The sequence below is a fragment of the Podarcis filfolensis genome, assembly GCF_964270895.1.
Source record: "Podarcis filfolensis genome assembly, chromosome: 2".
Classification (NCBI taxonomy): domain Eukaryota; kingdom Metazoa; phylum Chordata; class Lepidosauria; order Squamata; family Lacertidae; genus Podarcis; species Podarcis filfolensis.
In genome coordinates this window covers 40,246,368-40,270,973 of record NC_139605.1, presented here as the reverse complement: position 1 = coordinate 40,270,973, position 24,606 = coordinate 40,246,368, and the positions used below count along the sequence as shown (strand labels likewise).

The window sequence follows — 24,606 nt, the reverse complement described above, 5'->3', positions numbered from 1 at the left end:
TAATTATTATTATTATTGCAAATTTAGGATTTTCAATTTCTGGTTGAACAACAACAAAAACCCAGTGTTTTTCCACTCCAGATTTTGAGGATTGAACAATTTGCACCAGGAGCTGGTTTCATTTATGTCCTTTGTCAGTGACAAGATCCTGAATAATGCATTACTATAGCAATATTTGAACAAATATGCAGAATATTCATAGCGTGAATGTTAAGAATTCATGAGAATATTGAGACCCAGTATATAAATCTGGATTCTAATGGATAAATTCTGCAGTCTCCATCCATCAAAACTCATGCATTTTCGTAAACCATTCACTAATTCATACATCTATGCCTACTTAAAAACACATTCTTTTTCCTATTTAGTTTCCAAATCCATTGCAGATTCACATTGGTGCAGAAACCTTGACTGGGCATTAACTGATGCTGCAACTTTGCTCTGACATCCAGTGTCCAATATAAATTGTTGTGGGCGAAAACTCAGCTAATGGAAGTGTTTTCATTCTGCAGCCTATGGGAAGCAATGCACAAGCTCTTCGCTATTAATCACAAGTAAAGGCTGAGTGCTTCTATACTCACAAGTCCAACTCCTTGTATTGGGCTGGGGTGGAGAATCTGTCCTGCAACTCCAATAATCACTGAGCATTAATTGTACCATGTTTTTAGATTTCTTAATGTTTAAAAATGCCTTTAGATGTTTTTGTTTTTGTTAATTAAATGAGATCTTATTTTGAATATTTTTATCACTTCGGTGTTTGCTGTCCCACACATCTTTGGGAGGAAGGTTAGGACATATATTTAATTGTTGTTGTTACTGTATTAATGTAAGGTTACCAGATTTTTTTTCAAAGAATCTGGGGACACTTTTTTAACAAAAAAAGAGGAATTTTTTTTAAAGTTATTTTTTAAAAAATTAAGAAGTAATATCTTCTCTTTTGTGGTCTCCTCTGTCGTGCAGCCTTCCTCTGGGCACCGACCTGCTCTCTTGGAGCATTAGCCGCCGTGGAGTAGGCTCAGGTCGGGCCTGGGTTCGGCCACGTGTCCTTGCCCTCCTGGTGCTCTCCTACTTCTCATTCTCAGTGGCGCAGCAAGGTCAGAGCTCCCCTCTTTTTCCCCCTTCCTCTTTCTCTCTCTTCCTTCTCCTCCTCTCCTCCTTCTCCCTGCGTCGGCCCCAAAGCGTCGCTGGGCTCTCACTCCCAGCATGATTTGAGTCCCGGGGGGGGGGGGCGGGCAGCGGTTCCCCCAGTTGATGCGGCAGGTGTCCCCAGTTCCCCCTTGGCAGTGGCGGTGGCAGCAGCAGTCTCAGCAGCCCAGAGCCAGCCTGGTAGCGCAGTTGGCTCTGGCTGGCTTCAGGAGCTGCTCGCTGCCGTGGCATCCGCCATTTTGCCTCACCAGAAGTCCCCATATGATGTGTCATGTGCCATTGAACCAATCACACAACATTCATTCCCTACTAATAAATCTACAGCACTTAAAATATGAAATCCAGAGACATTCTGGGGACGGATTTTGTCCGGGGTCAGATTTGTAAATCCGGGGACTGTTCCCGGGAAATGGGGACGTCTGGTAACCATATATTAATGATACAGATGTTTGCTGGGGCTGGTGGAAATTCAGCACATTCTGGAGGAACACAGCTTCCCAAAAGAAAGCGCCTGCTCTAGTTCAGCTCTCTTCTTCAATAATGAAAGAGGAGGGTAGCTAGATTTTGTTCAAAGAACAGTTCCTGGAGACAAATTGCCAAAGAGCTATTAATACATGAAAATAAGACTCCCACTGAAGTAACATTTTGATAATATTTTGCATTAGACATCCTGGATTGAGGGAGCTTCCTAGGTAGAGCTGAGAATTCAACAGCTCATAGGGGGGAATGAAGAGAAGGGAAGACAGGAAAGAACAATTGGACTAATATAACAGCACATCTAATAACGAGGAGAGAATTACGAGGCTGGATTGGGGACCTATAAACCATACTATTTTGGACATGAAGGTTGCCATGGGAGACAAAATGCTGGCAAAGATGTAAGATCACGGTCCTGAGCAAAACCTAATTCTCTCACATAATGAGAAAATCACAGTTGTCACTTTTTCATACATGCATCCCAAAATGCTCTTGGTTAACTTGCTAAGAGGAAATGGCCCACCCTGTTCAGTCGGACTAATTCCCAAATGGGTGTGCATACAGTTGTTGAAGCCATAAGAGGATAGCATGCTTCTCCCAGGTGTGTGATTTCTATATTTTCATGTAATTGGATTTCTCTCTCTTTTTGATCTTGGTTACATAAGATAGAAAGCATTTTGGGAGGGATAGGAAGAACCATGCTAGCCCCATATCGGTGAAAGGACATGCTGGAAAAAGGAACTGAGAAAGAAAGCTAGGAATGGGACCTGTAGAAAACAGCTTGCCCTCTTCCTTCTGAATGCTCACCTTGCAATCAAACCCCTTTAAAGCACATGGTCTCCCTCAAAGAATCATGGGAAATATAGTTTGTTAAGGGTGCTGTGAACAATGAGGGGGTTAAGGTAACCTGTTCCCAGGATTCTTTCGGGGAAGCCAGGACTGTTAAATGGTTAAAGATGTGCTTTAAACGTATGGTATGGGTATGACTCCTGAGAAAGAAGCTCAATTTTCTGAAAGTTTGGTTCAGACCCCGAGATCTGTTAACTCTAGCTATAAACCACAAATATGGAAGACTTACTAGAATGTATCTCATAAAATTAAGTCATGAAACTTAAATTTTATGAGATAACAGGGATCAAGCATAATTTGGGGGAGGCCAGTTCAAAGTTGTGACTCGAGCCTGCTCCCACAAATACCTGCAGACTTCTCTCTATCCATGGCCCTGAGTGGAGGAGAATTTATCCAAGGAAGTGTGGAATAGCAAGAAACAGTTATGATTTATTGTTCTTCAAAACTATATTACAAACACGTGCCCAGACCTGGGGTTTATTAGGACCCTCAAATCTCAGTCCAATATATTTTGCTCCTCAAATACTGCTCCCCACAACTAGGGCGTGCACACACACAGGCTGGGAGCTTCAATGGTGCCCCTCTGGAGGCTTCACCCAGGGCAGAAAACCTAGCTAGCCCTCTGAAGCTACAGTGCTGCCCTCACCACAATAAGATCCCAACTGATCTGATTTCCTAGAATATATCTTGAGCATAGATTGGGGGTGGGGGTGGGATTCTAAGCAGTTCATGCTCAGTGGACCCTAATATAATGGCACCTCTGGTTAGGAATTTAATTCGTTCCGGAGGTCCGTTCTTAACCTGAAACTATTCTTAACCTGAGGTAAAGGTAAAGGGACCCCTGACCATTAGGTCCAGTCGTGGACGACTCTGGAGTTGCGATGCTCATCTTGCTTTATTGACTGAGGGAGCCGGCGTACAGTTTCCGGGTCATGTGGCCAGCATAACTAAGCTGCTTCTGGCAAACCAGAGCAGCGCACGGAAACGCCGTTTACCTTCCCGCCAGAGTGGTACCTATTTATCTACTTGCACTTTGATGTGCTTTCGAACTGCTAGGTGGGCAGGAGCAGGGACTGAGCAACGGGAGCTCACCCCGTCGCGGGGATTCGAACCGCCGACCTTCTGATTGGCAAGCCCTAGTCTCTGTGGTTTAGACCACAGCGCCAACCTAAGCTCAAGGTACCACTTTAGCTAATGGGGCCTCCTGCTGCCGCTGTTCTCATCCTGAAGGAAAGTTCTTAACCTGAGGTACTACTTCCAGGTTAGTGGAGTCTGTAATCCTGAAGCGTTTGTAACCCGAGGTACCACTGTAGGTGCAGCAGGGTTGTGCTGCTTGTCACAACCCAGAAGGTATTTCCTGTGAGTTTACTACAGCTAAGGGGTGGAGGAAAATGCTTCACTATCTGCAAATACGTTGGTTCTCTGGGTTTGCACTAAATTTGCTCCAGTTTTTTTTTTGTTTTTTTTAAATCAATACAGGGATAGTTTCTTTATGTACTGATGCGGTTTGGTACCTGAATGAAATATAGAAATCCTTCTCTGTGTCTAATGAATAGCACAATACAATAATGAACAGTAAAATATAATATGGTATGGCTTTCACTTTTAACTCCCTGCTCCGTTGTAACACCATCATTTCCCTAATATGCTAATTGCTAAGGCTTGAAAGGCTTAAAAAACCTTGCTTTACTGTGTATAATACAAACACTTGAAATACCACATTTAAAGAAAAGAAAGAAAGAAGGCTACATTCTCCCTTTTTATTACTTTTATTGGTTACCCTTTGTGTCCTGACAATGTTAATTTCGTTTTCCTTCTAGTAAATCTGCTTTAAATTTAGTAATTATTAGGGTAGTTAACACAGCATGCTTCCCCATTCTTTAACAAAACCTCTAGCAGTTGTGCTTTGGCAACACTCTGTACATCTGCTCTCCAGGACTACTGTTAAGAAATACCCCAAAACATTTGTGCAGAAATAGAGCATTAAGGCGGCAATACAGGTGACTCTCAACTTATGCGGGGGTGACATTCTGGGTATAGTGTGTAAAGCCGAAATTGTGTATAGACAAAACAAATTGGGGTCAATGGCAAGTGGGATTGCCAAAGTATTTTCTTCCCAGACACCTGCCCTATTTCTGTCTCCTTTCTGCCCTCTTTAATTCCCCACCCCCTTTCTTGCCAAGCACGTAAGCTGAATGCACACGTGTTAAATGCATATATAAGTTGCGAGTTACCTGTATTATATCTGTATTATTACTTGGGAGTGGGTTCCATTGAATTCAATGGGGCTTACTCTGTGCTTTTTTCTGGGGGTATTCAGGGGTATACAGTACCTACACCTCCCCCCCCCAAGTTAAGGGCCATAGCTGTGGACTCAGTGTAAAGAGGAAGTCTGGCTCTGTGATCTCTGCTCCAGACAAGACTAGTTCCTAGTCTGTTGTCCACCTCACACTTTGATGGCATAACCTCCAACTAGGGAAGGAGAAGTGGCCTGTCTCCTTTTAGAAGCATCACTAACTAGTAGTTTCTGTGGCGGTGAGTCATCTGGACTCTGCAGAGTGGTACTGTGGTACCTCGGATTAAGTACTTAATTTGTTCTGGAGATCCGTTCTTAACCTGAAACTGTTCTTAACCTGAAGCACCACTTTAGCTAATGGGGCCTCCTGCTGCCGCTGCGCCGCCGGAGCACGATTTCTGTTCTCATCCTGAAGCAAAGTTCTTAACCTGAAGCACTATTTCTGGGTTAGCGGTGTCTGTAACCTGAAGCGTATGTAACCTGAAGCGTATGTAACCCGAGGTACCACTATACTTAATAGTCTTGGCTAGGGCCATTAACTTAACGAAGAGACTATTTTGACCACTTTAGTAGGCCCCCTCTCATCTTGCAGATATAAAACCACAGGTTTGGAGAAGATTGAAAGATGACACCCAGACTACCCCATGCTACAACAAAACATTTTGATCATCTCTAGTATAAATAACAAGTTGATTCACAGCATAAAGACATCTGACATTTCCAGTGTCCCTGTTAGCTAAGGGACTCACAAGTCATATGTGGCAACTGTATGTTCCATCATACAACGTACCGTGAATTAACACTGGCACTATACAGCTTTTGTCACTGGCTCCTGTGAAGGAGCAGTTTTGCAGCCTCTTAATTTCCTCCAGTGGTATGAAAACTCTTATTTACTCGGCTGTGTACACACAATAGATTTAAAGTACTTTATCCCCCCCTCCCCCAAATAAGCCAGAGAACTGTGGTTCACAGAGCTGCAATACCCTTAATAAATTACAGTCCCCAGGATTTTGAAGGTAATATGTATTAAATGTGTACACATTAAAGTAATGTGTATTATATGTGTATGGTGTGTATGAAGCCTTACTTTGCATTCCCTTCTCGCTGGCAGTGTTTGACCAATATGTGTAACCTTAAGCAATTCTGTCAGACACAGGTACTCTACACCCAAATTAGAACTCCCATATCAGCAACAGAGCAATTATGCATCTACGTTTGTATTGTGATCTCACAGGGCACAGTAATATACTCAATCTGAGTCTGTAACGACATGGCTGTAGCTGATAAATCATCTGCAAATATTTTCTGTGAAAATATTTCTCTAGAAATTGGTGTTGATGTCAGTTTCTAGGCTTTCTGTAGTTGCCTTGTTTGATGTCTGTAGCCCTGGAACCTAATAGTTTAATGCTCCTTCAGTCTCGTTCAGGCACAGTTATTCTAATCTTGACTTCAATTTCAGGCAGTCTCATGCAATCTCAATGGCAGTTCTGTATAATTTATCATGCATTTGATGTACAATATGGCTTCATATTGAAGTACTGCAAAGAAACCTTCTTGAACGGCTGCCATTGTCTGCCATGCTAGATTCAAAGTGTTCCCATATGCTGGCGCCCTCATCTCTGTAGAACACAGTTAAAATTTTCTTTTTGTTTCTCAAGGCCTAGTTTAGGCCCGTATTCCCATCACAAATATAACCCCATCACTTCTCTGCCACCTAAAGCTCAGCCTTGCTACCGCATTTGTATCCATTTCCAAAAGAGGCATATTTACCTTTTTCTCTCGGCATTTCTGTAATTTCTGTTACTTCTGGGTCTTTCCTGCTTTGGGGGACCGGGTGGGAGGAGTAGAGAGGTACAGACAGAGAGGAGGAAAAGCAAGCCTCCTTTTGCCTGGTGCATATACCAGAGTCACATGTGGATGGAATGAAAGCCTGGAGATATAAATAGGCTTGGCTCAATATTATTTGACTTGGCACTTTGAGAGAGCTGTATTAATGTCACATCGCGGGGGCACATTGGGACTTGGTGAGACAACTCGCCACCTGGCATTTGTGCTTCCCCTGTATAAATTGACATGTAGCAATAAAAATAAAATGGTGAACCAATTTTAAGAGAACTGGGACTTGGAGCTGGACTTTATTAACTGGGGCAAGTCAGCCTTGCTTTTGCTGTACTGATGGGGAAGGACTATGGTGGCCATGTGCTCAACTTTACAGAGGACAATCCTCTATTTGTGCTCATGCCCCACTCTCTTCACATTGGCCTAGTTTGCATGTCAAAGCATGGCTTAGCGTGAACATGCAGGCTCCCAGAGAGGAGCTAAGCCAACGTCTGGTTTAGCGTATTGTCCAAAAACAGACCCATGGTTTAGCTCTCTGCAGGCTAACCATGAGCTGTCCTTAAGGCACAGCAACAAAAATAACTGGGGAGGAGCAAAGGAACCTGAACACATTCACACAAAGAAATGGTTTGATTTAGCATGATATAGAAACCAGTCCATACAAAAAGGTTGTGTAGACGCTGCACGTTTAAAGTGTGCCACCCCCAAGAATCCTGGGAATTGCAGTTTGTTAAGGGGGATGGGAATTGTAGCTCTGTGAGGCATAAACTGCAATTCCCAGCATTCTTGCGGGGGTGTGTGTGTGTGTGCTTTAAATGTTTTTGAATGTATGGTATATAGGAGAAACTGTGCTATAACCTTAAGAACTCTGCCAGGGAGTTGCATAAAGCTTTGTTTAATAAACCTCAGTGAGAAGCCTTAGTAAAGGTTCCACAGACAATGGCAGCTTCCCTCTCAGCTGCTTTGCTTATGTAACTTTGTACTGACCACAGTACAAAGTGGTGTCTTCAGAATAAGAAAATGTTGGCATGGGGATCAATTTATGACTGAAGATTAAAGAGCTATTCTTAACTGAAGATTAAGCTTTAAAGATCAGCTCTGAGTAAGAAGGAAAACTGAAAAGTTCTTTAGACTTGTGGAATTAGCTATGCAGACATGAAATTTAATTTTTCTCCCTTGGTTCTCAGAGGTTCAGATCAAGAAGACATCCAATGAGATTAAGGAACCAAATGCATGAAGAGGTTTTAATTTACACCATCCAGATCACTTTTGTTGTACCACTGAAAATGACTTTCCATATCTAAATTTTGACCTATTTTTAACTAGCAATTTAAAAAATAATATAGAATGAGGTACTTACACTTTTTCTTTAAAAGGATAAGCAATTCTCATAATATTGAAACATATACTTTTCTTTCTTTTTACCATTGATTCACTGTAAACATTTATCAGAACTGAAATCTGTTTCTTTATCAAGATTTACCATTCTAACTAGGCTTGTTATCTTAACGGACTCTCAATAACTCTTCAGTTGTTTTAGCTCACTGTGTGTCTTGTGTTTTCCTTTTACACAAACACAAAATGAGGGAACGAAAAGGAAAAGGGAAAATATTTGCAGATTTGTCTTTCCCCATGACAAATTTATATGTCTTCTTTCATTTAAATAAATAAAAATTAAAGGTAAGTACCTTTTTTCTTGCAAGAAACTGGATTGATTGATTGATTGATTGATTGATTTGCTAGAAACTAGAAACAATCAAGACTGGGAAATTTAGAGTACTGGTGTTTTTTGTGTTTTTTTAAAGATATTTATTGAAGTTTTACAAAAACATAAGTTTACAAAATAAAAAAAAGTCATATAAAAAGAAAAAGATACAAAAAAGAGAACATAGAAAAATACATAAAAAATAAAAAAGAAGAATAAAAATACAAAATACAAAAGACAAATAGCTAAAAAAGAATTAAAAACAAATCCTTTTTTGTAACTTTGAACTCATTAGCTTATTTCCTTGGCCTCCTCACACCTCCCCTTTTTGTATTCCCATTTAAATAATCAAATCAGCAAATCCTTACCCTCTTCGAGTACCGGTGTTTAAAGAAGTATTTTTGGCACACTCAAGGGCTTATGCCAGGCTTCCTCAAACTGTTAATGAACCAGTGCTTACATTCTTACTTTACTCAATATATTTGCTTAATCATGCTTCCTTGGGGTGTGAGATGTATTTGGAGATGCTCTTGGAAAGTCTGGGATCATGCTCAGGCATGCTGAGACTTGGTAGTTGGTTGGACCCTAAATTTTCAGATCCAACACTTGACTCATATGTTGTATCTGTTCCATTAAAAGTTCTCTTTGAAAAGATACAGGATCACCTTCAGGCATTTTGGGAGCTAATGGATGGACACTGAGTTTTCACATCCAATTTTGGCATTGCTTCAGAAGCAATTTGCAATATAACACTGTCTCAAAACAAACATAACTGATCTGTAGAAAACACAACCTGAAGAAAGAGACAATGCACATATTTTTGTAAACAAAGAAAATGTTTAATAAAAATTATTTTAAAAAACTTCTGGAAAACAGCCTAGACTCAGAAACTGGGAACTGTAGCTTGTTAAGGGGGCTGGGAATTGTAGCTCTGTGACAACTACAGTTGTCCAGATTCTTTGGGGGAAGTAAACTGCTTTACAAATATGGTGATTACATAGCCACAAAAATGTATATTGTGCTGCTACTACTCTTGCTAAGTGAGAAGAAAGCTTTGAATTTCCACAGTAATATTCTTAAAGGTCTGCAACCATTCTTAACTCAGTCCTCCCCAGTGCTAGTCACTTCTTACCAGGACAGTGTTCCTAGGGTCTTCAAAGATTTGAGACCCGTAAGCACGTAGTAGCATAAAATTTGCAAATGGTAACCAATGAAGTTGCAGGCCCACGTTACTCCCTTTGGAAATCAGCTATGCACCTCTCAACATTTACAAACTATGTAATATGGGCAAGTTTCAGCCACATTTTCACTATTGTTGAGGGTTTGTCATCTTTATATTATGCAGATGTTGCCTTAGCAGACGAAAAGTCCCACTTCCTGGCTGGGAGAAACAGAAGGGACATAATTATGTTATGATGAGCTGGAAAAGAACGCATAGAAAAATTGGAATGCAAAGCATGATGGATGGTGCTTTTGTCAATTGGGAAGGCAGCATGAGAGAGCCAGCCTGCACAATAATAAAACTTCCTCCACAATTCTGTCCACTTTGGCTGCTGAAATGCGGCAACGTGCCATCCAGCAAAGAATTACAGTTTCTTTCTCTCTCTCTCTTTTGTTATATTAGTTATGTGGGGCTTATAAAGTAGGTTATGTTGACATCATCACCAGTAATAAAAAAGAAGACGAAGCATTAAAAAGGCACTTTTCTGAAAGGCTGGGCTATAAATACTTGAGAGAATTTATATTTATCCATATGAATTTGATATTACAAAGATAATCTGCTTCCTTTGTGGACAAGTGAATTGTATGCTATCCCTGGAGTCTAGGGGGTTTAATTCAAGATCTTCCTTGGTGGCATGACAACCCTTGCTCCCTTGACAAAGCTACTGCCATTTTCAAGTTCCTAGGCTCCATTTTGGGAGACCACAGATAATACACAGTTAGTTAATTAGTCCTGCTTATTTATTTTGCTTGTTAACCTATCTTTAGAACATACAGAAATTATGGGTGCATTTTAATGCGTAATGCTAATTGATGTGACAAAGTTATATTAGAATATTATCAGAAATAAGAAATAAAACACTGAAATTATTGCGTAACTGTGGCATGCAACAAAATTATCATTTTTGGTTGGCCCCTGGAGCTTGTCGACTCTCATGCACTGCACACCCTATATGGCTGCCACAGGGTCTTGCATAGGAGACACTTAGCCAGGGTATTGCTGCCATAGCATATGAAGGGCTCAGAAGCCATGCAGTCAGTGCCATACTGATATGCCTTGCAAAAATTACTAAAGAAGATGTTACAGATAGGTAGCCGTGTTGGTCTGCCATAGTCAAAACAAAAACAATTTTTTTCCTTCCAGTAGCACCTTAAAGACCAACTAAGTTAGTTCTTGGTATGAGCTTTCGTGTGCATGCACACTTCTTCAGATACACTGAAACAACTTCTGGCAACTTCTGTTTCAGTGTGTCTGAAGAAGTGTGCATGCACACGAAAGCTCATACCAAGAACTAACTTAGTTGGTCTTTAAGGTGCTACTAGAAGGAAAAAAATTTTTTGTTTGTTTTAAAGAAGATGTATGTGTGGAGCCCTGGTGGGAAATTACACCCAAGCTAAGCAATGAATACACGTATGGGGAAGTGGTCGAGTATCTGCTTTGCATGCCAAAGCTCCCAGATTCAATTCCCAGCATCTCAAGTTGTGACTCAGAGAGACTTCCTGTCTCAAACTTTGGACAGACATTGCCAGTCAGTTTAGACAATACTGAGCTTGATAAACCAACAATTTGACTTAGTATATGGTTGCTTCCTATGTTGCTAATAATAATTGGTTTTGCTTCTTTTTATGCTACACTTTTTCTATCCCCCCTCCCCCAATAAAATGTTAATTATTTATTTATGTGCTATCATCAGTTACTACCTACCCGCCCTTCACCATAATAGCCCAGGGCAAGTTACAACAATGTAGAAACACAATATAAAAATTGGTTTGAACAATTTTCAATCAGAAGTCAAGCAGCTGGGTCTTTCAAAATAGGTGCCAATGGACAAGGCAAAGAGGTGCATTTTCAGCATACTCTTATGTAGTTGGCGCAGTATTGTGCCTAAATATTCTATTTATTCATTGGCATTTTCACCTCACCTTTGCTCAGAAGGTGCTCTGCATAAAAGTATGCATTTTATTTTCGTGTCAACCTGTAAGTAAACTAAATCACCGAGTAGGCGCCATGGCCCAGGGGAGATATAACCCAACCTCCACATAAGCTTTGTGCAAGCAGATCAGGGTGACTGTTGAATAAACAGGTTGTCTGGAGGGGTCATTACACTGGAGCAGCCCTCCGGCACTCTTTAGCTTATTCACTAAATTGCCCATAGGCTTCAGAATGTAGAATGAAAACCTGGTGACATATTGCAGCTTCTCCTGCAGGGGAAAAAAGCCTTTAAAATCCCCAAAGTTTCCCTCCCACAACTATCTCAACAGCAGGGAAGGCTGTGGCAGCCTGAAACGGGGGGGGGGGGGTGGACCCTCCCCTTCTCAACTCAACAGAGCAGGAATAGCCCTTTGCTGGAGAGAAGGAGTTGTGCCATTGTCTCACTGCTCCCCCCCACCCCCCCAATCTTCCGGTGTTTATCTGGGGAGGATTAGCTGCCGGAAGATGGAAAGAAAGCCCAGCCAAAAGGAAGACAATGGCTTGGCTTTTTCTGTGAAACTAGCATGGATGTTCAACAAAACTCTTGTGGGCCTGCCATGCTGCCAATGGCTGGGTCCTTTCAGCTAAAAACATACACAAAATTCAGTGTTGTTTTATCTGCTTATGGAATTAGATGGATCAGTGTTCTTGCCAGTCCTGGAACTACGTAGTGCAGGCCAGGTTACAAATGTAAATGAACAGAAATATGTTTTGAAAAACCGCTGTGGCTAATGAAATGATTGACAGCCTCTCCAGTATTCACAGGGCTCCCACCATGGCAACTGGGGAAATGTCATCAAAGAACAGATCTGTTGAACATGTTGTCTGTATCCACAATGAGGAGATTAAGATCTCCCTCCAGGCACTTCATTTAAGTCCTCCTCTGCTCCAGGAAACGGGTGCTGCTCCCTCTCACAGCAGTTGTGACAGCGGGGCAGAGAGGACTGTGACAGTGACATCAGAGGCGAGTCAAAACCCGTTGATGGGGAAGGAAACAATAAAAGGCACATGACAGAGCAGGTTTCTAAGAAGCAAAGGTTGTTCAAAGGTGTCAGTGGATACCCTTGGCAAATGAAGTCATCATTACTCTGCCCTCTAGTGCTCAAAACTACAGTATTTGCCTTGTTTCCCTATGCTGTACTAAATGCTCTGTAGTGCATCTATATTCTTTTGAAAGTGGTACATACAGGATTCCCATGCAAATTCAGTTGGGGGCGGGAGGAAATGCAAAGCATATTACCGTAATTTTCTGTGTATAAGACACCCCCATGTATAAGACGCCCCCTATTTTTTTTAACCCAAAATTAAGAAATTAAGTTGTTTAGCTTTTGGGGGATGGGTGGGAGGTCGCTTCCACCAATCGCTCACCCACCTGCCCACCACTGCCGATTGCTTGCCACAGCCACTGCCGATCACACACCTTGCCGAAGCCGCCAGTTGTCTGCCCACTTGCCACCACAAACAACCCACCCGTCCACTTGCCACAGCCGCCATATTCGCCTACCCAATTGCCGCAGCCACAGCCAGTCGCCAGCAGGCCTTGCCGCAGCCACCAATCACCTGCCCAATTGCCGCTGCCAATCTCCTGCCATTAATTGCACGTCCCCCCTCTGCATTCACTATCTGTGTATAAGATGACACCCAATTTTTGCCTTTTTTTTTTAAAGCAAAAAGCATTGTCTTATACACAGAAAAATACAGTGTATCTTGTTGCCCCAGTGTGGTTCCGGCTTCTAAAATATTTATAAATATAAATATAAATATTTAAATGAACATATTTATTTATATTAGAACATTTAGAATGTAATATCAAAGATTCTTCAGAAGTTTACTTTGAATACAACCGACCAATAAGTCCTCCCATACAGCCTTCATTGAAAGGAGTGGAAGCTACATAAGAGCACATGTTCAACATTGCATGGTTCCTATTATTATTATTATTATTATTATTATTATTATTATTATTATTATTAACAACCAACCTTCATCTGAAAATCACAGGGCGGTTCCCCTCGTAAAAATACAAAATGAGAACACAAAATACATAATAAAGGAAACACAAACCAAGAACCCTCGCCCCTTCAACACATTTAAAGACCATATAATGTTAATCAGCCAAAGTTCTGGTTATAGAGAAATGCCTAAATAGATGCAATGAAGGTGCCAGGTGAGCCTACCAGGTGAGCTTATTTCACAAGCAGGGAGCCATTGAAGAAAAGGCCTATTCTTGTGCTGCCACCCCTGGATCTCTTGTGTAGGAGGCACACAAAAAAGGGCCTTAGATGATGGGTCCAGGGCTGTTCATATGGAGATAGGTGGTCCTTGTGGTATTGTGGTCCTGAATTGGGATTATGCAATTAAATGGGGATTATGCAAGCAAATCTGGCAGTTAGAGCCACTCCCATTCATTTTGATGGAGCATGCACACAAGGCCTTTCCGGCGGATGGTGTCCTTTAAAACAACAAAATATAATATTGGATGGGAGAGATATGAGAGGCCATTGGCAAAGCTTTAACAGGAAGGAAAAAAGGAAATCTATTTATTACAACATATCAATGCTAAAAATAAAAAAGAAAGAATGAATTAGGAAGCTGTGAGAATGCCTTGTGGGCATTGTTTGTTTTTAATGCTCACACGAAGGGTTCCATTGTGGCATACTGGCATGAGGCATGGAAAGGGCTTGACTGTATGTTTCATGCAGTGTATTTGGACAGTGATGCCAATATTTTGTCTCTTCTGTTCCTGGCAGTCAGAGTGCAAAAAGGAATTGGTTAGATATCAGTACTGGCCACCCAATCTGCACAACCAACTTTCTGACTTCACAGGGGATGGAAATTATGTCTGCTTTGGAGGAGATGCTTTCCATGTGTTCCCCTTGCTTCTGGTGCCATAATGATAGTGTGGAACACAGCCATGTAGACATGTCATTAGACCCCCAGTAAGAGCTTTACCATTAGCTTTATTGTCTTTAGGGTCAGCTACACCCTGGTAGAGATTCCCTGCTACATGTGTTTCTTGCTTAAGGATAAGGATTTGCTTATTCACTGTATGCTGTAGCCAAGGACCACCCAGCATCTGTTTAAGATAAATGTCACATTCACCTTTGTCAAGGACCACCCAACTATAGATAAATGCTGCCTATGCTCACGATTCTTAAAGTGTTAACTAGCTTAACTTATGAGGTGCAAGTAGACTTTTTCAAGGCCAGATGCTTTTCAAGGATCCTCTGTCTAGGCCAAGCACTAGAGTGCCTGTTTTGCTCTGTAGCCATTCATATGTGTTGATTTATAGTAATGATAGGATCCAAGAGTAGCTCCTATTTCTCTATATTGTTTTCTTCTCTAGGAATTTATAGTAAAGGTAAAGGGACCCGTGACCCACTCTGGGGTTGCGGTGCTCATCTCGCTTTTTTGGCCGAGGGAGCCGGCGTACAGCTTCCAGGTCATGTGGCCAGCATGACTAAGCCCCTTCTGGCAAACCAGAGCAGCGCATGGAAACACCGTTTACCTTTCCGCCGGAGCAGTACCTATTTATCTACTTTGCACTTTGACGTGCTTTTGAATTGCTAGGTTGGCAGGAGCAGGGACCGAGCAACGGGAGCTCACCCCGTCGCAGGGATTCAAACCACCGACCTTCTGGTCGGCAAGTCCTAGGCTCTGTGGTTTAACCCACAGCGCCACCCGTGTCCCTCCCTAGGAATAATATAATATAATATAATATAATATAATATAATATAATATAATATAATATAATATAATATAATATAATAAATATAATATAATATAATATAATATAATATAATATAATATAATATAATATAATATAATATAATATAATATAATAATATCCCAGAGACCTTTCTTTGCTAGAATCCAGAGCATCTCATGGACATTCATGGATTCCACACTTTGTGTAGCCTTGGGTCTTGAACAAGAGTGAGAGGTGGCAAGAGTGAGAGGTAGCAATGACACAAAGAGCCCCTCCAAACACCCTTTCTATTGTGCTTTCCCGATGATTTGTGATTACGATGGTAGTGGGGCAGTTATATGTTTATGCCTGCAAAAGTTTTGCAGCAATTATACTACTTCATTTCCAATCAGTGCATTTAAGTTCCTGTTTACATCTTGCATGTTTTTATACCACAAATGATCCAGATTATTTTTTTGACCAACTTTTCTTGTGCTGTAGTGCAAGAGTGTCCTTCCAGATGGCAATAATGTGGTAACATTGGCGAATCATTGCAGAACTAATAAAGCCAAATGATGTGTCCATTATAAACCCACCACTAATGCACTGTCATTGCACTGTTGACATGTTGCAGAATATACAGTAACCACAAAAAACACCAGTCTAGTGTGGCCCAAAATCCAGCACAGTGGTTTTCAGTGCTTTTCAACATTATCTTCTGGGGCCAAAGCATCTGACGCACACACAAAAATGTATTTGTGAATCTGCAGGGTTGATATTTTTCTGGCCTGTACCCATGCTTTGTGCTACAGCTCCTGGCATCCATCCTTGGGTATCAAGAATCATATCTCTTCCAGTAACCTGGTCCTCTCCTTAATGTCCAATCTCTCCCAGGAGACTGGTAAATGACTTCTCTGCCATTTATAAGCAGGTCACCTGGATCATGTGAGCATTTTGGATGTCCCTTTCTCAAGCCACTTTGCATGTTATTGGAGCGCTCTGTGTGTGGGATTTCCCACACACATGCAAATTCCTCCTGTTCATGCTTCATATCCCGTTGTTTCCTTTGTCTGCTGCTCTTCCTAGCAGTTTCCTGCTACCTTAACTTAGAGACATGGCTCGTTGTTAATGTTTCTTTGTCCTATCCATATTTCCCAGATTTCACATTAATACTGCTTCTTGCATAATTTTTTTCCTACACACTGCCATTGTCATCATCAGTGAAGCAGATCTTCATGCGCCTATTCAGCAGAATTGCAAATGGCTTGGCACATGCATCTGATTAAATCTTCTTCACAAATCAAATTACCCTTCTGCAATTAAAGAGGTTGCTGCAGTGAAGTGGAGCAGAAGGACCTTATAAATTCTATTTACCTGTGGATGCCAAAATGAAGTAATCCTTTGCAAATCCTGCTGTGAATGTGTAGCGGCAGGCACAACACTGTCTTCTCACCCCCGCCCCCCTTTATGGTCTTTCTCTCTCTCATCAGTCTGTACTTCCCCCACTCATTTCTACTTCTTTCCTCCATTGTTCTCACACCACCTACTATATACCCTGCTCTAATTATATGCAGTTGATTTCTTTCCTCTATTAAAAGGAAACCACCCCAAACACCCCTGGCATCATTTACCCTCTTAACAACATACCAGCTTGGGTTCATTGCATTCATGCAGATATAGTGGGAGTGAGATGTGCTGTTTGTACGCTTGAAGGGTTTGATTCTACACGATGCAGCGCAGCCAGTACAGTTTCTTCCAGCAAAGCACTTAAGCACCTGCCTAACACACACAGAAGACGCAAGTGGTCCCATTTGCATTATACATTCCTTTTAAGTAAATGGCAATGTTGGGTACTTAGCTGGGTTAGGCAGGAGTTCTCTCATATTCAAGTAAGATCATGCTCACAGCAAACCAAGCTCCTTGGATACACACATTACTTTGTCTACAGTTACTCTCTGAATTTGAGAAGGCAGCCATCAAGCCTGATGTATACAGAATCGTACTCTGCCTTCCCCTGTTTTTGCTTCTGGTTAATCCAAATAAATAGCATCTCCAAGTTCCAAGCTCACAATCGTTAAAAGCATTTATAATCAGATAGCAGTAATGTGCATTTTATGTGATTGATCGGTTTTTATTTTTAGCTTATCTTTCCTGCAAGGATGGTGGGCATGGTCCCCTCCCCACGGGTTGTTATGGGGATTAAATGAGGAAGAGGAGAACCATATATTCCACCATAGGCTCCTTGGAGAAAAGGGTGGGAGATAAATGCAGTGAAACAAGCAAGCAAGCAAACAAACAAACAAATGTTACATTCACAAAAATCCTGTGTGGCAGGTTAGGCTGAGAGAGAGTGACTGACCCAAAACTACCCAGGCAGCTTGCATTGAGAAAATAGAAATAGAAAGAGTTGGGAGTACTGTGTCCCGTTCTAAGTGTCGCATATTAAGGATTTTGACAAACTGGAGCAAGTCCGTGTTAGATATTCGTCATAAAATCATAGAATCATAGAGTTGGAAGGTACCATGAAGGTCATCTAGTTCAGCCCTTTGCAATGCAGGAATCTTTTGTCCAACGTGGGGCTCAAACCCAAGACCCTGAGATTAAGAGTCTCATACTTTACCAATTGACATATTCCTTACACAAACTTGAAAATAAATATTTACTTGTCAGGTTGGCAGCAGTTGAACAACAAATATTCTCATATATTTTCATATATGAATACAATGCGTTTCTCTTCCCTGAGTCCAAGAGAGGGTTTAGTCCTTTTGTTTTCAAAACTCCTTCATAGCAGTGCGTGAGTTATTTATCCACAACTTGACTGTCCTCACAAACTCCTTCAGAAAGCGTCTGCTTGAAGTCACCACACTCCCACATGCTCAAAGAATGAACTAATGGAATAACCAGCCAACTGCCAACTGCCACCTCTTTTCCCCAGTAGCATTTGTGAAATACATTTACAATGCAAATGCAATACAGTTACTAACAGTCCAGAGGAAGGTAGCCAGGATAATGATGGGTTTATACACAGGCTTTACTAAGTTGAGAACCTTGGCACTGAGAACACAAAAGAAGTCGCTTGAAACGCTGTGCCATTGTTACAGACTCGCCCATCTCCAAGCATACATGCCCCTCCTGGGATGTCCCTGGAACAGCCCCCCCCCCCGCTTCTTACCACTTCCCATTGTCTCCCTGCCCCCCGCCCCCTGCCCTAGTGTGTGCCCGGAGGATGGCGACGGGAAACAGTTGAAAGAGGTGGGCTTGTTAGAAGGTTAAGGGGAGACTTGATAGCTGTCTTCAAGAACATAAGAACAGGCCTTCCGGATCTAGTCCAGCATCCTTTTCTCTCAGTGGCCAACCAGAAAAACAACTAAACAATTGCATCATAAGGTAAACAAGCAAAATTACAACATGAATTAAGCACAAGTCATCGTCTTTAGCTAGGATAGAGGTGACTAGCCTTTTGGGGGCCAAGGGTCACATTGACTCATGGAGGACTCTCTGGGAGTTGCACATCAACATGGGTTTTTGAAAGCGCACATTTTTGGGGGGTGGGAAGAAAAAGCTTTTGGAAGAACAGACTCGCAGCAAGGGATCTGTGGGAGTAGACAGTTGTTATTTTAAAGGATAACTTTCGGGAGCCCTTCAGGAACCTCCCAAAATACTTTTAGTATCACAGTGGGGTTACTGTGAGGGCACTCAGGAAAGAAAGAAAAATGGACAAAGGGCTTGGCATCACGGGGGGTGGGGCATGGAAACAGTCGTTTTTTTCCCTTAGCTTCATTAGAAAACAACAAATTTGAGGGTGGCTTGGGAACCATAAAAACTTTGGGGGCAAATGTGGGCCATGGGTTAGCCACCCCTATGCTAGGGCTTCAAAGATGGAGAGATGGATGTACCTAATGTTGGTTGCCAATTCATCTTTTCCATATGAATATTAAGGGCTATCACACCTGAAGTAGTTTTGAGCAGGCATCCTGTGATGTACCATTAGAAAATATTTGCAATACCCAAATATAGCAGTATATCCCATAGGCAGAAATGGAAGGGATTCAAAGTGGGGGAAAGAAAGGGCTCCAACCCTTCATTACATGACAGGGAAATTAGAAGTTCTTGTAATTGTCTCATGAGTAAGCCTGTGTGTGGTATGTGTCCAGGAAATAGGCAAAAAGTATTTATTCCTTGTACACATCTCAGAGGCCAATGTGGCTACTTTTATTTCTTACTTCCTGTTTTGTGGAAGATGAGAAAGAGAAAGTAATTTTATTCGCGTAGCAAGTATAGCCACTCCCCCTCCCCAGTTCCCCGGTGTAATGTAACATTGCCAGAAAGGGGAATGACATTTCCATTATGACTCAATGGAAACTGTCATGCGGTGAACTCCCTTTGGGGAACCAAACCTTTATGTATACCAACAAGCAAACATGACCCTGCTAGAACAATTATATGTAAACATGCCATTTGTTCAAGGCTGCAATTGAAAATGTTGCTGGCTTTAGCATGTGTGCTTCCGCAAAGTCCTTAGCGAGATGCAGCAATGGGGTCATCTGCCTCTGGCTGTTCCCATACAGGCAGAACTGCTTGGAATTCTCAGCAAGCAGCCACGGCTGACCGGGACATCTATATTTTGACATGACCTTGCACAGTTGGGATCCCTTTCTCCTTCACTATGGAATTTCCTCAGGTGGCCATTCTTATTTCAGGATCTAAACCAGGATGAACAGCAGGCCGCCAGCCAGCTGCTGCTCATTAATTTCTCCTATGGTTGTGTCAGAGTACAAGAGGTGTGTCTGCAATGGCATTAATCCAAACTATGCAGAGGGTGATTCTGCATTCCTTGCATACCCAGGGCTATCGAGGAAGAAATGGGAAATAGGTATCATAGGATTGTAGAGTTGGAAGGGCCCCCGAGAATCATCTGGTGCAACCCCCTGCAATTCAGGAATATGCAAGTGGCCTGTAAACAGATCGAACCTGAGACCTTGGCATTTTATTAGAACATGGGCTAACCTAGGGTGCAGGAAGCTGCCATTGTTCCATTTAGTTCGGCCTTGTCTGCATTAACTGGCAGTGGATCGCCAGGGTTTCAGGCACAGATTTTTCCTAGCCTTGCCTGGAGACCCCGAGGAATGAACCTGGGACTGTCTGCATGCAAAGCATGGGTTCTACTACTGAGCTATGGCCCTTTATCCTACCCTGGGAGGGTTTTTGTACATATTGGCATGCATTACATTTTCATTTTAGCACCGCAGGTACTTTATCCATCCGAAACATACAGTAAGCAAGTAACAACTTCTGTTTAAATGTAAGTCTCGTTCAGGGCCCTCTCCACTTCTATTGGTGTGCTGTCTTTTTACTTCCTGCATTTTTCAGGAACGGAGCTGATCGCATGGCAGCTTTGATGCTGGTGCATGTGGCACATTCTTTACAGCCTGTATTGTACTACACACAGAAGACCCATACCTCTTTATACCACTGCCAGTTGCAATCCCGGCTGAACAGGGTTATGCACACAGCAGGAGTCATGGTATAATTCTGGGGCGAAAAGGACACCTGCTTTTGCAAGGTATCTGCTGTGGTTGCTTCTTGTGATGCTGGTTTAGTGCCCCAGCTACTGAACTGAAGAGTCTGACATCTGCATTCATGTGCCATTGAACCACACCTTTATTGCCCATTTGCTCAGGATCCAGACTTTGCCTTCCATAGATGGATATAAAGGCTCCTTCCCTGTTCTTCCCTGTCCCAGTGCTGTAGTCTCCAGCACCACCTCCCACACTTTTCAGGTAGGTTCCCTGATCCTCTGGAACTGTGTGAGAGGGCACTAGTTGGCCGGTGGAGGCTCCAACTAGAGGAGGGAATTGGCAAAAGCACCGGCAAGAGCATCCTGGGAGCAGAACTCTGCTCAGGTGATGCTCTCAGTGGCAGGCATGAAGTCTGAAACCAACCCCCAGCTTGGCAAGATCTTTTTAGAGCTCTCTGCAATCTCATTTTTGTTTTTACCACCCTGAATTTGCTTTCACAGGAACTACTGATTAACACACGTTGTAACCCAAAAGTTCATTGCATGTTTTACATAAATCCGAAAGGTGATTTGACACTTCCTGAATCTTTTAAATAGCACATCACACAATTACAGCTGGTTGACAAATAAGTCATTTTAATTTATTCGTTTTATTAAAGACATTTTATACTTAAAAGTTTAAAAGGCTCTTTCCCCAATTGCCAGCTCTGTTTGGAGGCCTCCATTCTGCTTATTGAAGAAATTCATGGACTCCGAAGATGTTACAATATGTGGAAGTCTGTAATTCTGCTTTTTACTATTTGAAGTTTTAATAAAATCCTTTTATGTGATTTCATATAAGCTATAAAAGGAGGAAAATCTGCTTTGGATTTCTTTTTTATTATTAATGTGTTTTGAGAGTACTTTTTCAATTTGTTGTTGTTGTAGTTGGCATTTTCATTTCCTCTCCTTGGCTTTTGTTCCATATTTGAAATTTACCTGGGCACAATGCCTAGTTTTCCAGATACTGTTTACTGTAATTCTTAAGGTGCTAGAGGCTATTGGACATTGATAGGCATCTGAAAGAAAAAAATATATATAATTGGCTGCATTATGAGGATGAGACAGAAAAGGTTTGACTACCCATTTTCCCAGTAGGTTGCATAGAATGTGCTCTAAATAAAATATTCAGAGGAAAGTATGAAACATAATAAAAAATTGTACCTGATTTTATTTTATTTTATAGCTCATGATTGCACTACTTCAACAAGCATCAGGGGATCTTTGGAGGTGCCAGTCCCATCTTATATTTAATCCAGAGACATGCCTGTGTGATTGCCCTCCCATGGTTACTTCAGCATCAGAGTAGCTTCAGTTAATCTTGACCTTGGCAGTTGTGTATTCCAGAAGTTCATAAATGGAACCAAACCAAAACATCCTTACATAATTTTGGGGATGTTCAGAAGGGGTTGGCCTTTACAATTACTTTGGAAGGCTCTCCAAAGAATGCCCCCACTGGAAGGTGATGGCATGTTACTCTGTTGATGTTTCATCTGTATGGAAAGTTATACTAAACAGAATGTAACTGAACTGTGTTTAGACAGCATGTCTTGGCAGAATCATATAAGAAAAAGCAAAGGCTGGCTGAATGCGTGCCAATAAACTACAGTTGAATCATGACAAGATGGAGGTGCTGTGGGCATGTCCTGGCTATGTCCAGGGAGATGGTGTTCAGCCTATTTTATATGGGGTTGCACTCCCCTGACACAGCAAGTTAGCAGTTTAGAAGTGCTCCTGAATCCTCATTTTAATAATGCACATAAGCCTGAAGGATTCTTTACAGCCCAACAGCTTGCTTCTATCATTTCCTTGCTTGTTTTGTGTGAATAATGCTATCCATCTCCTTTGCTTTATATATATTTCTTCTGCAGAACCAATACATAATAAGGCTCTGATCAGCTTTGTTAGTATATCCCTTTGTTTTGAAAATGTGAGCAGCGACATTTTGTATTTGTGAAGCATCCTTGAAAACAGACAAGACATTCTGTGGCATCTCAAAGCATTGATTAGCTTTCTGGATTACAGGAAATGGCATAATATGAAGGCAACATTTCAAAATCCCAATAGAGTCTGTTGGGATTAGGAAAATCTGGCACATGCTCTGAAAGATTCACTTGTTTGACTTGTTTGTTACCATGCCATTAGATCTTCAGTCACTTGAGAGAATGTAGATTTCATGAGCCAGAAGTGTTCAGATCCAGCTGGAGCCTTGGGATTTTAGCAGTTCAAAAATCACTGAAATAATGCAGCAGTTTTGAAGCAAAGAGAGAGCCTGCCTAGGCCTCATAAGAAGGCAGTAGACTATTTTAAGGGCACAATCTAACAGAAACTGAGCCCTTTATATACCACTGTTTTTCATGGGAGAGTTTTAAACATGCACATGAAGTCCTCATTAAATCAAGAAGTAACTTTGGCTCTTAAGTCAAAGTTAATTGCCATAAATAACTTTTCACTCAATTTGTTCGTAACAAAGTTGGCCTACATTTTATTTATGACCACAACTCATAAAAGATGCTCACTGTATTCTACAAGGACTTCACTTTCTAGGATGAAAAGCAATCTTTAGAGAAAATGGCATCTCCCATTGCATCTGTTATTCTAGGCCAGACTTTGCCAACCTGGTGCCCTCCAGGTATTCTGGATTAAAACTCTCCTAAGCCCCAGCTAGCCAGATGGTTGGGGCTGGTGGGAGCTGTAGTCCCAAACATCTATATCTAGATAAATAAATGCGATTATATGTTCTGATGTTGAAGTTTGTGATTTGAATGTATATTTATTTATTAATGACATTTGTGTGCCACCATATAACATAAAAATTTCTGAGTGACTATCTGTGCTTTTTAATTTTTTAGTGGACTCAAGAGACCATTAATAGTAGCAGCATATATAAGCAGACTTTGTACAGTGTATTCTACATAGATCAACTCAATAATTCTGAATGGTATATCAGAACAAGCATATGAACCTACTTTCATGTAGCTGGATATTTGGTCCTTTAACTACCTATGACAACTGGCTGCTGTTTGTCCTTTTGTATGCCATGCGTAACTTTATTATTATTATTATTATTATTATTATTATTATTATTAAACACATTAGAGCCATGGGGCTGAGGTCATCTAATGCTGAGGCAGCATTTGAACAGGAGACTTTCCAAAGCTTACCCTCATACTCCATACAATTCTGACTGTATCCTCCACAGTCAGGCCCATGTATTCAGAATGCAAAACAAAATCCCTATTATTATTTATGCTTGGCACTATTAATAGTAACACTCATAACTGCAATTCACAATAAATTACAGCTGTGTACCTAAGGTCCAGGAGCTACTCTCAGATTTAGTGCTCAAAATTACAGAGATTGTTGGTGGTGGAGGATTAATAAACCATAAACCGCAAACAATCTACCACCAATTTTACTCAAACCACACACCTTCAAAAATCAGCGGCTGAGAGAGGGTGCCACAAAATGTATTGGGGGGGGGCTCTGTAAGTCAGTGCTGGTGCTCCTTTCCCTTGTTTAGAATAACTAGTCAGGGATGCATCTAGGCTATGGGTAGGCAACCTAAGGTCCAGGTGCCAGATCCGGCCCAATCGCCTTCTAAATCAGGCCCACGGGCGTTCTGGGAATCAGAGTGTTTTTACATGAGTAGAATGTGTCCTTTTATTTAAAATGCATCTCTGGGTTATTTGTGGGGCCTGCCTGGTGTTTTTACATGAGTAGAATGTGTGCTTTTATTTAAAATGCATCTCTGGGTTATTTGTGGGGCATAGGAATCTGTTTATTTTTTCCCCTTCAAAATATAGTCCGGCCCCCCACAAGGTCTGAGAGACAGTGGACTGGCCCCCTGCTGAAA

At 41.6% G+C, this 24,606-nt stretch overlaps 2 protein-coding genes across 6 annotated transcripts in view; one reads left to right on the top strand and one right to left on the bottom strand.

The window, feature by feature from the left end:
* Positions 1 to 6,762, bottom strand: part of KBTBD12 (kelch repeat and BTB domain containing 12) — a 52,498-nt gene extending 45,736 nt beyond the window's left edge. For 2 of the 4 annotated variants that reach the window (XM_083603056.1, XM_083603057.1), the window contains exon 1: positions 6,539 to 6,754. The gene's annotated coding sequence lies outside the window, so the exon portion shown is untranslated. Of the gene's footprint in view, positions 1 to 6,538 lie in introns of all 4 variants that reach the window. The other 2 variants (XR_014545349.1, XR_014545350.1) reach the window with 2 other exon arrangements.
* MGLL (monoglyceride lipase) overlaps positions 1 to 24,606 on the top strand; it is a 145,897-nt gene that overhangs the window by 43,687 nt on the left and 77,604 nt on the right. The window contains exon 1 of one of the 2 annotated variants that reach the window (XM_083603136.1): positions 18,561 to 18,580. The exons of the other annotated variant lie outside the window; for it this stretch is intronic. The gene's annotated coding sequence lies outside the window, so the exon portion shown is untranslated. Of the gene's footprint in view, positions 1 to 18,560; positions 18,581 to 24,606 lie in introns of those variants that run through there. 2 annotated transcript variants of the gene reach the window in all.